The sequence below is a fragment of the Arvicanthis niloticus genome, chromosome 7 (assembly GCF_011762505.2).
Source record: "Arvicanthis niloticus isolate mArvNil1 chromosome 7, mArvNil1.pat.X, whole genome shotgun sequence".
NCBI lineage: Eukaryota > Metazoa > Chordata > Mammalia > Rodentia > Muridae > Arvicanthis > Arvicanthis niloticus.
The window spans coordinates 56,761,137-56,773,080 of record NC_047664.1 but is presented as its reverse complement, the minus strand read 5'-3'; the positions used below and the strand labels follow the sequence as shown (position 1 = coordinate 56,773,080).

Sequence of the window (11,944 nt, the reverse complement as noted above, 5' to 3'; positions counted from 1 at the left end):
ACTGGGATGAGGCGTTGGGGTGAGAAGATAGTCTTACCACAGTCACTTACCAACAATCTGATTTCCTTGAGTTGCACAGAAAGATAAGTCACAGCTTGAAGAACCCAGTGTTATATTTATCTTGTGGCTTGAGAGAGTTGAGTCTGTGAAGTTCTTGATTTCTACTGTTAAGTGTTAACATCACACCAACCTTATCCAAGATGTAGAACTCGTTGAAATTTGCCTTCATTTCAACACAACCACCACCAACACTATGGACCAGGCATTTTGTGTTTCTGAAGCCACTTGAAATTCGTTGGTGTTGTAGTAGTGACAGATACATGAGCCTTATTGTTCTTAATAACTTCTTTAAACTTTGAGGACAGAGTTCAGTAACTAGTACAAGGACAGAGTTGGGGCTTCCACATCTGCTTTTGTAAATCAAGTTTTATTGAAAAGCCTCTAGGCCTACATTTTAGCTAAAGCTACATTTTCACTACATAGAGACAGCGTGACCTGAAAAATGAGACTCTTGATCATCTAACCCTTAATCCAGAGGGTATGCTACCTCCTGCGCTACCAGGCCTGTGCTCATTTTTGAGGGCAAGAATGGAAGAAGAGTGTCTAAGGTGTGATAGTCTTTGTCAGCATTTATTTTTGGTTCTCAAAAAAATCTCAGGTAAAGGTTCCATTGCTCTCTGTGATATACATATATCACAGATATATATATATATATATATATATATATATATATATATATATATATGTGTGTGTGTGTGTGTGTGTGTGTGTGTGTGTGTGTGTCCTAATAGTAAATCATTAAAATAACTATAGAAGAAGCTATCCTTAAACTGTGATGGCCTATAGACCCTTTGGGTACCTGCATAGACAAAATGATCTCTTCTTTGGGCCTAAAAATGGGCATATGCACAAACCAAGTTCACAGAGGTGTAGGCTAAGCTGTCCTTGAAGGTTACTCTTTTGGTGAAGGAAGAGTCTTCCAAGATTAAGCTCTGGGTGGGGGTTGAGAGGGTAGCTCAGTGGTAGAATATTTTTCTAGCATGTAGGAGGCCCTGAGTTCCATTCCCAGAACCACAAACAACAGAAACAAAGACAATCAAACAAGCCAGTTGAGGAAGAAACTGTGGGAGTCAAAGTTAGAGCAGGTTATCTCCAGCATTTGTGCAATGATACTTCCTAAGTGATCACTCTGCTTTATAAGTCTGACAACTTAAATGGTTTTAAGAGTGAAGAAGTTCCAGTTCTGTGTGGTCTTAGGCACCAAGGGAAAACGTTTTCGACCTGGTAAATTTCAAAAAAGCTACAACAGGTAATTCAGAAGTGCCCAGCTGTGGATGATGGCAGAGGTCAGCATTGGATAACAACCCAGACATATACAAATACTGAACAACTTGAGAGTTCTCTGAGGCCAACACCTAACCTAATCGCCTACATGGTGTGTGGTGGAAGTTAGTTTGGGAGGAATGTCTCATCTGCAGAAGTCTGATGTCACACACATTCAAAGCAACTAAGGCACTGCAAAGATCACTTACAAAACTCAAGAGAGAGGTGACTGAGATCTGGCAGTAACAGACTGTAATCTCTGCACTGGAAAGCTGAGGTAGGAGGACCTTGAGGTCAGTCTGTGTTAGGCAGCAAGTTCCAGGCCAGTCTGAGTATGTTCACAAAATAAAATAAATTAATTAAGTTAAATTACCATAAAGGCTGTGAGCATAGCCTGGTGGTAGAGTGCTTGCCTGGCATACACAACCCCTAGATTCAGTCCTCACACTGTTAAAATAAATAAATGAATAGATAAGCCAAAGTAACAAACCGATACTATCTGGAGATTGCTGGTTAAAGTTTTGCTGAGGTCCTGAGGGCACTGTCCCCAAGTCCTGGTCAAACAAGGACATTTGCATTTGCCAATGGGCTTGTTTACTCAGAGATGACACGGGTGTGGGGGGTGATTTGCACAGATTTATCAGGTTGAGTAAGCAGTCATGTAATTTTCTCTCCAAATTCAAATGTGACACAGAATGCTGCTCTTTGGAGGTTTGACTCCATCTAGAAACCTACTTGCTGATCTTGGTTGCTACAGAACAGTGAGCTAGAACAGAATAAAAGCCCATCCCTTGAATCTCATTTCTGGGTGGTGTTACCCTATCTTCAGGTGTGGGTGGGGTGTTAAGGGAAATCCAGAGCCCTGTCTCTGTGGGGACATGTTGGGCTGCTATTGTATTACTTAGTGAAGTCATTCTAGAGTCCCCACCCCCACCACACATACCCCACCTCAGGAAGGACAGTGATCGGGGTTCTGTCTACATATGTCACAAAATGATTCCAGGCCCCAACACGGCAGTAAGATTTATTCCTAATGAGATACAAATAAAGACAAAAATAACGTCTAAGGCTGTTAATAACTTCTGCCTTGGAAAGATGATGATAGCTTGCTCAGCCTGGACTTCCTCGAGTAAATAATTGTATCCTTCATATATGACCAGATTATCCGTTTTCTGTGTGTATGTTGAGTCCAGAGAAACAGAAATTTTCACATCTGCAGTGGAAGCTTCCTTTGCCCCTTCCTAGTCCCAGTCTGCTCCCCTTCCACTGTGATCCTGAAGATGAGTTATGGAAAGGGCATTGGCCAGGGCTTTTAAAACTTGAGCTTGGCCAATATTGATTTCAGCTCAGTTTCTAGGTGGCTTCAGGCAAATCAATGAGTTCTTTTGACATTTTTTTTTTAATCTGTAGAAAGCAAGCTTCAAGGGGCTGAGAGGGTTCTTCCCTCCAAGAAAGCCCGTGAAGTGCTTGCAAGCACAAGGAGCTGAGCCGTAACCTCAGAAGCCCTGATTTAAAGTAAAACAAAGCAAATAAACCAGACTAAACCCGAGTCTGGCAGAGGATGTTTGTAAGTCCTGGGACAGAAGGATTCCAGGGGTTTTCTGATCAGTCAACCTTGCCTGCTTGAGTTAGTTCTAGTGAAGCTAGAGACCCCTCCCCTCTCTGAATGGAAAAGCAGACAGTGCCTGTGAAATAATGCCAAAGGTTGTCTTTTCACCTCTACATATACATGAACACACATTCTGGCTCTGTCTCTCTGTCTCTCTGTCTCTCTGTCTCTCTGTCTCTCTGTCTCTCTGTCTCTCTGTCTCTCTCTCTCTCTCTCTCTCTCTCTCTCTCTCTCTCTCTCTCACACACACACACACACACACACACATAGACACACAAGTATGAACACACTGGGAGAGAGACAGACACAGAGAAGAGAGAGAGAGCAGAGAGAGAGAAGCACAGAGAGGGATGGATGAAGAAAGCAAGAACATTTAGGATAAGATGATTACTAAATTCCTTCTCTACACTGATCTTGTAGGTATTTTTGGAGTACTTTGGGACAGACACAGACCCTTTGAATTGAACAATGTGGTGGTTTGAATATGCTTGGCCCATACGGTGTAGTACTGTTAGGAAATGTGGTCTTGTTGGAGTAGGTTTGTCACTGTGAGGGTGGGCTTTGAGACCCTCTTCCTAGTTGCCTGTGATAGAGTCTGAGCCTGGCTTCCTTTGGATTAAGATGTAGAACTCTAAGCTCCTCCAGGAACAGCCTGCCTGGATGCCACCATGCTTCCATGATGATAATGGACTGAACTTCAGAAGCTGTAAGCCAGCTCCAATTAAATGTTCTTTCTAAGTGTTACCTTAGTCATGGTGTCTCTTCACAGCAATGGAAACCCTAAGATAAACAGTAAAAATAGAGAGAAAAGAATGATAGTAGAATTGTCCCTTCAAGACATTTGGTGTAGTCTAGCATTTGATAATAAACTTTTCAGGGCCCCAATTTAAAGCTCTCGTGAAAAACAGATTGTGTATTTCTATTAGTGTATCTTTTAGGGGTATTTTCACACGATTACAGATGCCCATTGAGAGGCAGAGGCCAGAGGCATTGACTTTCCTGGAGGTGGAGTTATAGGTGTTGCCAGCTACCTGATATGTGTACTAGGAATTGAACTCACGGCCTCTTTAACAGCAGCAAGGACTCTTGGCCATAGAACCTTCTCTCTAATCGAAAACAAATTTAAAAAAAAATAAACAGATCAGATTTTTTAAAGTGAGCATCTTCTAGTTGCTTGCTATCTTAGCTTTGTGTATTTGTTTCAAGTCTTGAGTTCTAGGCGCCTGTGGATACCCAGGAGAAGTTCATAGCTCTCAAAAAGGAGTCTTGTTCTGGCTGGGTCATGGAGGACAGGTAACTTGTGTGACACATGTGGGTCAGAAAACAGTTTTCAGGAATCAGTTGTTAAGGATGTAGTGGCACATGCCTTTAGTCCCAGCCCTTGAGAGGCAGAGGCAGGTAGATCTCTGAACTGGAGACCAGCCTGGTCTATGGAGTGAGTCCAGGACAGTCAGGGTTACATCATGAGCCCTTGTCTTGGAAAAACAAACAAACAAAACAAAAAACAAGCAAGCAAGCAAACAAACAACATATTAAGAAAGAGAGAGGAAGGAAGAAAGGAGGGAGAGAAAGAAGGAAAGAATGAACAAAAGAAAGAAAGAAGGAAGGAAGAAAGAAAGGAAGAAAGAAGGAAGGAAGGAAGGAAGGAAGGAAGAAGGAAGGAAGGAAGGAAGGAAGGAAGGAAAGAAAGAAAGAAAGAAAGAAAGAAAGAAAGAAAGAAAGAAAGAAAGAAGAGACTCAGTTCTCTTCTTCCACCTTGTTGAGCAGGGGTCTCTTCTTTCTACTGAGTAATCCTCTAGCCTAGCTAGCTTGTGAGCAGTGATTCTTCTTCCTCTTCTTCCCTCTAACATCTCACATCTCTGGTGCTGTGACTACAGAGAACAACACTCTAGCTGGCTTTTGTAGGAGTTACAATGATCAGCCTCAGGTCACCAGGCTTGCATGGTGGTTCTACCCGCTGGGCCATCTTTCGAGGCCCAAGAAAGGTACTTGTCCTCAGAAAGGTTATAGAGTAACAAAAGGATGTAAACCAAGGAATGTGTCTTTATTTCTCTTCTGGGACTCTCTCCTTTCTCCTACATCACAGACCCCTGCATCAGTTACAGTGGTGTTGAAAAATACCATTGACTCAGGGCCTCCGAATTGTCTGCACTATTCCAGTCTGAGGCTGAGGACAGCATGTATCCCATCCCAGCCATTTTTCTAAGTCATTTATACTCATTAATTTATCAAGCATCCCTGAAATCCTATAAGGCTGGTACTTTCATTATCTCTTCTCATCTGACATATAGAGAAACTAAGTCACTTGTCCAAGGTCACCTAATTAATAAGAACAGAGACAGGATTTGGACACAATGCACTCACTGCTCTTGGTTAGGCACACACTTGTGAAGCCACATCACAGTAGAGTTTTAAAAACATCATTTCATCAAGAATTTACTCTCTGGACAATAGACCAGTCCAAAGATGACTTGAAAATGGCAAACTGGTTCACATTTGATAATCTGTCAGCACAACAGTGCTTCAGGCCAAGCTAGAGTTCAGAGGTCAGTTGGCCTCCATTTAAGGTGGCTGAGACTAGATTCCAGGAGGCCAGAATTAATGTCCTCAACTGACGTATTTGTCAGCCCAGGAGCGGTAATGAGAATGGGCGGCACTCATGTACACAAAGCCCTTTGGTCCTCTGCCAGGCCTGTTTCATAAAGGAGGAAACGGAGGCGCGGGGTAGCTGATGCCTGTCCTGGGGACTACGTGCCTAAAAGGGAACAAAGGCCAGGACTAGTACTGGGGAATTCCATCCTGCCACTTGGACACTTTCCACTTCCCCCTTATCACCACATCTGTCCATCATAATCTTGGAGAAGCCATCTTCAGAATCACCATCTTCGGGTACAGGTTTGCCCGGCATCCTCCATTACTCTCAGGGTTCACCCTGAAAAACATTTGCTTGACTTACAGCAGGGGGGGGGGGGGAGGGTGTTCCAGCCCAAGTTTTAGTCTCTGCTGATGGGTTTGGTGACTCAGGTGAGATCCTTGTGATAGAAGCACATTTAATTTAGGGAAAGTCAAGATAAGTATTTTCTTATCTTGGTGAGTAACTTGTCGTTTGAATCTGGGATGAGAAGCACAACTCAGGCTAGGAAACCCGTTGGCTTCCAAGCACCAGAAGCATCATGGGAAGGCCAATCTGTTGTGGTTAAAAGTTAAACATTAGTTACCTTTCCCCATGATACGAATGAATGAGCACATTAATAGTTCATAAAAAAGAGGTTGTGAAACTTCATCAGGAAAAAAAAATACTATGTAACCCATATAGAGGCGATCCTGTGGCCTGCCTCATCTCAGTGGGGGGGCTGGGCTCCATAGCTGAGAGGTTCCTTCCTGTGTTGTGATGATTAGTATTTCCCAGGAAGAGTTTATCTTTTATTGCTAATTATAATTTGCTCTCCTCCATGCCCTTAGTCTATGTCACTGCCCACACCCAGAAGCACTATAAACATCCATCTATCCAGCGTGGGTCACTCATTTTCATGAGGAAAAAGCAGTGTAGCCTTCTCTGCCTACCAACATGGTTATAAACTTTGAAACGTCATTGTAGAAACTGGATAAACAGCAACAGAGACAGACTTCCCTGAATGTGTTATTAGGGCCACTGACTTTGTAGCTAAACCCCAGATGACAAGGTTTATGTCAGCAGCAAATGCAGCAATGAATAACTCAAAAAGATATTTGAAAGAAGCATTGAGAGAAGACAGAGAAGTATTTGTGATTGTAACAGCTCTAGTGTCTGCAGAAGTAGAGTTTCTTTGGAGTACAAAGTGCGATTGGTAGTAACGCTTTGTGTTTCTTTCTCTCACACAGTATTCACTAGAAGACGGTGTGGGATACTGATAAGCTAAAGAACAAATGGATGTTCCTAATGATTGCATCACAGTAAACACTCAAATAGGCTGGTGAATGTTGCATCCATTCGTCACTATAAGGTAATGCCCAGTGAAACCTAAACGTGTTCCATGCCTCACCATGGGACGTTATTCTTGGCTATCATAGCAATCCTATGAAGTGGGTACTTGTATTAGTTACTTTGGTAATGTGTTACTGAGACAGAATTCCTGATAGAAACAACTTAAGCAAAGAAGGATTTGTGTTGACTCAGAATTTTAGAAATCCAGGTCCACTGTAGTGTGGAAGGTATGCTAGAGTTCATTGCAGCTGGAGTGTATGTATCTCTGGGATTCCTCCTATCTCAGCAAACTAGGAAGTGGAGAAAACTCAGACAGGCAGCTGGCCAAGCTACAACTCCTAAGGCCAATCTTCCAGTGAGGCTCCATCTGCCAAAGGTTCTAGAACTTACTCAAGCAGTATGACCAGTTGTGGGGACCAAGTGTCTAAAGGAATGACCTGGTCTGGATGTGTTACATTCAAACCATGACATTTCCATTATTTCCACTTTATCAATGAGAAAAATAAGTCATAATGATTTTGTTTTAAGGAAATGTTATGCAGTTAGCATACAGCTGCTAAATGGTTGCACTAGGATTTGACCTTACAGAGTCCTGGCCAAACATCTTTTGTTAGCTATTGTAATGACACAGTGCTACCTCCACAGTTATTTTATTTAATTCTCGACAGGTCAGGTCAGTGTTGGAGAAAACTGGCAGCAAAAACTCAAAACAATATTCATTAAACGTTTCTAACGGATGTCAGTAGAATAACAAAAATGAGTAAGCCATACTGTTTTATACTTAGTTCCTCCTATATGAAAATTACAAGAATATTTAGCTATGAAGAGGCAAACCAACAGCATTACAATAAAAACAAATCAACAGCATTACAATAAACAACACGTTCATCTTGATTTAAACAGTAATATTCAGAGGGTAATAGATGAGTCACCAAGACAGACATTCAAGTGGTCTACCTCACAGCAATTTTGCAAGGTATAGCAAAAGCCTAAACAATGTGTAAAAATGCTCACTTAAAAATTGTTTAAAACCAGTGGGTAAGACAGAGATTTAGTACACATGTGGGAGTGCAAATCAATTGTGAAGAATGATTGTGCAGATGTGTAAAGATTCATCAGCACATACATTCATGATAACTAATGAACTATGGGGTGGGGGAGGGAGGAAAGAAAGAAGGAAGGAAGGATGGAGGAAGGGAGAGAAGGAGGGGAAGGAAAACACTGGCATCAGCTGATAGAGAGAAGAAGTCAGTTAAACTAAGCTGTAGTGCAGGCATGTAACATGGAAATGATGTGGAAATGTACAACACTACATGGGAAAAGACACACGCTGAAACATTAGCTCCAAATTCAGACTTTTGGGCTCAAAGTGAATTTTGCTCTCTCTTCTTTGTGTTTGTCTGTTTCTCAAATTTTCTGCATTAAGCATTCATTGGTTTTAGGCCAAGGAGTCAAACATATTATAATAAGTACAAATAAATGTTTGTTAGTGTGAAAAGAATCTATATTAGTTGAGATCCTAAAGTACAAAAGGTAAAAAACCCACCCAGACTGTGTGGCCAGATCCAGGCCTCCTACAGTGCTGTTAGGACTTAGTCTTTTCACGACATGCCTTCATCTCTTGTCTTTCTTTTCTTATATTGCTGCGTTTTCAGAAATGTTCTCTGTATACCCCTTCAGCAAAGCCAATCAGTTGCCTTTTCAGTAGGAATTAGAATAAAAGACCTCAGTCTTATTTTCATAGACCATCATGAGAGCATCTACCTTTCCCTGCTCTAGTCAAATGGCCCCATAAAGGGATTGTCCTAACTGGTTGTGTCTGGACCATGTATCTGTCACCCAAGCAAGAAGTTGGGGTCAACTAGGATGATGAGGAGATACCCAAAGGGCAAGCTTCCTAAGCTTCCTTGGTGCTCTATAAGAAAGAGGGAGCAGTGCTGAGGGATGACAAATACTAGCAAAGAAGAACACTGACCACAGGAGTTCCTCCAGACAAGTGCGCTCAACTCTTTGAAGGTCAAATGACCCCATCACAGAGATAGCCTAAGGTCATCCTAAAGCATAGATATTCACATTACAATTCAGAACGTAGCAAAAGTATAGAAATGAAGTAGCAGTGAAAATAATTTTATGTGGGGAGTCACCATGACATGAAGAACTGTAATGAAGGGTCGCAGCATTAGGAAGGTTGAGAACTGCTGCTTTAGCTGTTGACCTGGCCGGGAAGAGAAGTCACAGCTTTGAATCACTTGTGTCTCCTGCAGTTGTAAGGGATAGAAAACAGGGAATGCATTTGTCCAAATAACTGAAAGTCTAGTGATAGAGCTAACCTCCATGAGTCCAAGCCATACAGGATTTGGCATCTCTTCTCTCTGAAGTAGCAATTGGCAGCTCTGGACTCTCACCACACAAATGTCCTGGAGAATCCATAGAGGAAAGTCCCACAGCTTACCAGGTTTGGTCACTGAGAACCTGTAATCACCTCCTCTCTTATTAGCCCAAATTGGTTGACTTGCTCAACCCAGACCAATCAATGTGGCAAGATGTGCTGACTTACTTTAGCTGGGCAAACCCTATTCCCGATTGGGTCCAGTCCATCCAGATCACCCATGAGAATGGAAGAGTTGTCTTTCCAAGGAAAAGCCACATGAGAGATGTAAGGGAGATGGTGAGGGGGAGGGGAAGGAATACATTAGACTTCGGTCATAACCCCAGAGGAGAGTGGCACGTTTGAAATTTTATCAGCTTCTCCTTTTATCAGTGGCAAATGTCTATTAAAACGACTGCCTGCTTGTTGCAGGTTCTTGCTGACTGACGGAAATAAAGAATTTCACCCATTTCTCAATTCTCTTTTCTCTCAAGTGAGCTGCTGCTCAGCAGAAGGGGAGACAGCATCTCCTGCAAGGGCCCTCCCTCAACCCGCAGGCAGCCGCTCCTCCTTAGGGTTCTAATAACCAGACCGCAGGTTTTTGTGGGGTTTTTTGTCTGGTTTGGCCCCTGTTTGTTCTTTAGAGAGTGTCTCACTTTGCAGCTCAAGCTGGCCTCAAACTCTCAACCCTCCTACATTTGTTGAGAACCAATATAGGAGGATATCACAACGTTCAACTCTTAAAAAGAGGCTTTTGGTTTTGTTTTGTTTTATTTTTTTAAAAATAAATGTATCTTCATGAAACTTTGTTTAGGGAAACATATGGGGCTTGGAAATGTCCACGCCGTGGGAGGAAGTCGGAAGTGTGGAGTTTTATACTCCTGTCTCTTTTATTTACAGTGTGGGTTCAAAGTCGTGCTGGCTTAGCAAGCAAAACAAACAAAATGATCTGGTGGCTCTGGGTGACATCTGTCCTCTAGGACAGTTACTGGCTTTCGGTTTTATAACGTTTTCTGTAGATCGTACTAGCTAGGAATGAAATGTGTTCCTTCTGAATGCAGGAGGAGGTTTGGCAAGATCTGTTCAAAGTGAGTCTTCTTGGTGATAAAAAAAAAAAAAAAAAAAAAAAAAAAACGGCCTGTGGCAGAGTACAACAAGCAAACCCTAGCAACAGACAGCTTAAGTGGAGGGCAAACCACCAAGGCTAATGTCATTACAAATGAGGGACAGCTTTGAGGCTGCGTGATTAAAACCCCATCTGCAGTCAACAGCCGGCCTTGGCATATCATGTGACTAACTGATCAGGTTTTCCCATCAGCCTCCACTACACAACACTCCCCCCCCCCCCCCCCCCCCCCCACTCACGAGGAGAGAAGAGGGAGAGGTACACCAACGGGTGTATCTTCACCTAAACCCAGGAACGCAGGTGGGCAGCACAGGAGGAGTGGGGTAGGGTGTGTGGGCTTCAAGATCACTGTGGTGCGCTGTGCCTTGACTTTGTGGCTTCTCTCCAGAGTCACAGAACATCATAGCAATTCCTCTACAAATCCGGGACCTGCATTAACACTCAATAACATGAGACTTCATTTTTCGGACTCCTACCAGGAAAGCCGATCCAGTGGGTTCAGTACCGAGGCCTGATGAAAAAGCAGCAGCCAGTAAACGCAGCCAGATCGCCAAAGAAAGCAATGGTTGCTTTAAATTACGCACGGGGGCTGTGAAGTCCAAGTTCGCAAGCGCTTAACTAGATGGACCCATAGAACAAATTAAATGACTGCTCATAAAAATTTAACTATGTTTGAAACAATTTTTAGGTTAGATTTTAGTTCACCTAAAAACAATTGATGAGTGCTGAGAGCCAGAGCCAACGTAAATGAAATGAGTCACGTTGCGGGTTGCCAAGTGATTTCAAAGCCGAGCTAGGATGATGTTTCTTTGAAAAGAGCTTCAGCCAAAATTATGTTTCGTGTGCAAGGTAAACATTTAAAATATCTTTGCTAAGACTCGAGGTGAGACCTTCAAAAAGAAAGAGTGACACGGCCCTGAGATCCATCCCACCTGAAATTGCTTGAAATTGCTGACTTTATCTTTTTTAAATTAAATTATTTCAAAATCTCAAATATGTAATTTTCAAAAAAAATTTTATCTGTGTATGTGCGTGCATGTGTGTGCGTGTGTGTGGCGGGGGGGGGGGGGAGACTATGTGCACTTGTATGTGCAATGCTCAGAGGCCACACGAAGAAGTCAGTAACCCGTGTCACTTTCCTGTCTCTGACTGGGCCTGGAGCTGGGCTGACAGCCAGTAAGCTGGAGTGATCCTCTGCCACTCAGAGGGCTTGAGGTTACAGGAGCAGGGGCCATGCCTGCAAGCTTACTAAGCAAATGCTCTTCCCTGCTGGGCCATTGCCCAAGGCAAGCTTTAAAACACTTGAATGAATATTTAATTTTATATATTATGTATATGGAATTTTAAACTCACAGACTTGTGATTGTGTATTTTAAAGTTAGCATACAAATTAATGAGCCCATTATGACAGTCCATAAATATACGTCATTGTCTGTCATGCTAGTCTGCTTCCTTCACCAGATCTGCACGCATACTCCCTGTGCCATTCTAGTTGGTTCTGTTCCTCCTCCCAGATAATCTCCGTTTCTGCTACCATGTCACATGTATCCCATT

General features: G+C 42.7%; 1 protein-coding gene across 2 annotated transcripts in view; it reads left to right on the top strand.

The window, feature by feature from the left end:
• The first annotated feature begins 10,609 nt into the window (after positions 1-10,609).
• LOC143443107 (uncharacterized) overlaps positions 10,610-11,944 on the top strand; it is a 33,096-nt gene continuing 31,761 nt past the window's right edge. For both annotated transcript variants that reach the window (XR_013111846.1, XM_076938504.1), the window contains exon 1: positions 10,610-10,690. The gene's annotated coding sequence lies outside the window, so the exon portion shown is untranslated. The remainder of the gene's footprint in view (positions 10,691-11,944) is intronic.